Raw genomic sequence first — 2,771 nt, 5'->3', positions numbered from 1 at the left:
TGGGGTGAGGTGGGGCAGGCCGACGCCCACAGCGCCTACTCACGCCCAGCGGTCAGCGGCCACCATCACCTCCCTCCCAGCAGCGCTGCGCCCAAGGCTCACCTGCAACAACACAACGCGGCCGGCCGGGGCTCTCAGAGAGGAAGGGGAGGAGGAGGAGGGGGAAGGAGAGAAGGGGGCGATTAACGTGCCATTCATTTTTTTCCAATCGTTTGTTTACTTTGCATCCCGCCCGGTGAAGACGAATACACACAGAGAAGTTGCTTGAGAGAGGCGCGGGGAAGGTTAAAGCAAACTACGATATGAATGGGATAACGGAGCGAGGAGGGAGGGAAAGGGTGAGGGGGGAGGGGCGTATTCAATGGTCGGCGAGTGAGAGAGAAACTATACAATCAACCTGGGGAAGACTAACAATTCGGATATGAACGGCCAACCGTCGAGTTTCTAGAAAAACAAAAACAAAACAGAAAGAGGCACGATGGTAAAAATAACACCCGCCGCTCATACGGGGTGAAAACGATCAATGAATCATGGCGCGGACGCGGGCCGACCGAAGCTGCCGCCGGTCGGTATTTGGCGCCAAGATGATAACAAGCGACTTCTGATTGGCCGGTTCATTTCATCTCGTGATCGCTGCGAACCAGAAGCCCAACGGGGGCAGCCCCATCAGGGGCCCAGCCCGGCCCAGCAGCCCGCCGCCCCATCTCACAGGGGCCTAGCGTGCCGCCCCACACCGTCATTACATCCTCTTTCATCCTCTTTCATTATTTCCTTTGATCGTCGTTAATTTTTTTTACTCCATGCTCTCCTTCTTTCTCCGACGACGACCACGACGGTTTTCTTTCCAACTACTACCATTTCAATGTGTACACCACACATACACGACGTGCGTGTGAATGTGTGAATGTGTGTGTGTGTGTGCGTCTAGTCTCCATTTCAGCCGCGCGACGAGAGGTTCGTAGACTCGTGTACGCAACGGCGTGAAAACGAGCCGGCAGCAAACGACGATGGCGACGCGCGTCTACTGCCAGAAAATAATAATAAAAAGCACAAAAATACTACACACGACATGCATTCGGAAAGAAACCTGCTGAAAGCGTTTTCCGTCGTCCCCTACTGCTCCGCGTGTCTCCGTGCGCGAGTCTCGCGATCGCCGCCATCGCCTTCCGGACCCCGCGGAGCACATCGTGTCGGTCGCTGCGGCGGTCTCTCCGCGCGCGCAGGTTGATCTAGGTCAGGCCCGCGAGCAGGCCAACGTCCGTCCGTCCGTCCGCCGGGGCATAGACCAATCCTCCCGATAGCACGGTCCGCGGACAAAGCACAGACGGCATGACCCCGCGCCCCCTCCCCTTTCACTAACCCCCGCTCCCCCTTCCCGTTTCCTCCCCGCGCTCCATTCGGTTTTCTCCTCCTCGCTGTCGCGATGGGCATGCAACCTCGCGTGGCCGTCGTGGGTTGTGGCGCCGCCCGGCCGGTGTATAGCGGTCCATTTGGACGTCGGGTCCCAATCCTATGGCGAGTCCAATCAATTCCTCAATACACTACTTGACGAGGGGAGGGCCGACTCTTACTTTCGGCGGCAGCGGCGTGGGCCCGCCAGCAGCAGCAGCAGCGGCATCAGGGCAGGCGGTCCGTGACCCTATCCCGCCCAGTGCAAAGCACCCGCCGGCGGATCGTACTGTAATTGCGAAGACCCCGAGCTGCTGCAGCAGCCCGGGCGGAGCCTCGGCGGAGAGGAGACCCCGGAGACCCACCCCGCCCGCCTCCCCCCGCCCGATCAAGGAAAAAGGAAAGGTTATGGTGGCTGCGCGGCTGGGATTTCTCCTTTGCCGCGCGCGCGCGCGCTTCATCTTCCGCGAGTGTATATACATGAGAAATTCAGAGAGGGACGTCTCTGGATCAATGGAGGTCCTACCCGCCGCGCGAGGGTCCCCCTCCTCGCCCTCCCTTCTCTTTCAAAAGGGGAAAGTGCAGGCGGGGCGGACCTTTCGCCGCGTGTCCCCCACGTGGCGTGGCGTGGCGGTGCGCAACAAGGGCCGGCCGTGCGGTGCAGCCAGCGCAGCCAGTCGGACTAACAATCGGAAGGGTGTCGGGCCGGAACGAAATGCAAGCGGACGGACGGCGACGGCGCGCCGTCGTGAGCGGGGGATTCTGCGCGCTGCGCGGGAAATTCAAAAGGCACCCGTGACTCGCCGAACGTCGCGCTCCGTCAGATTCGAGTACATATTGGAGGCGCCGCGGCGCGGCGGGGCCGAGACTGGTTCGGTCGGACCAGAGACGAAAGGGAGAGAGAGAGAGAGAAAGAGAGAGCCGAAGTAGGACGACGTGGTCCGATCCTCTTCGGCTACTACTCAGCGAAACACAAGTGGGTTACATTCCGAGACTTTTCGTGTGTACCGGGTGGATGCAAAACCTCGTCCAATTTCGTATACCTCACGCAGGCGTTGCTTCACCTCTTCGACCCCCCACCCCCCACAATAAAATCATGCCTGGCATATTTAACAGGCTCCAGGCACGCTGAAAAGTTTGTCATTGAGCTGCTTGCGAGTCGCAATCCCTGCGCGGCTGAGCCGCACTATAATAATGAAGCAAGTTGCTGTCACACAACACCACTTCTTGAGGTCGTATATATAAAGAGCTATGTTGTACCTCGCAAACGAAAGGGGGCAGAAAAAAAGAGGTATAAGATGAAGTGGCCGTTTGATAGTCTCAGAGCCGGCCGCTAGGTGGCGTGCGACAATTACTTACCGAGGGGCTACGAGCCGTCATTA

At 58.9% G+C, this 2,771-nt stretch overlaps 1 protein-coding gene across 1 annotated transcript in view; it reads right to left on the bottom strand.

The window, feature by feature from the left end:
• LOC113204145 (cadherin-related tumor suppressor) overlaps positions 1-2,771 on the bottom strand; it is a 76,237-nt gene that overhangs the window by 44,933 nt on the left and 28,533 nt on the right. The gene's annotated exons all lie outside the window — the stretch shown is intronic.

Source organism: Frankliniella occidentalis, unplaced genomic scaffold (assembly GCF_000697945.3).
Source record: "Frankliniella occidentalis isolate FOCC.00 unplaced genomic scaffold, Focc_3.1 Scaffold4, whole genome shotgun sequence".
Lineage (NCBI taxonomy): Eukaryota > Metazoa > Arthropoda > Insecta > Thysanoptera > Thripidae > Frankliniella > Frankliniella occidentalis.
The sequence above is the reverse complement of the archived record's forward strand: the minus strand, read 5'-3'. Positions and strand labels throughout refer to the sequence as shown.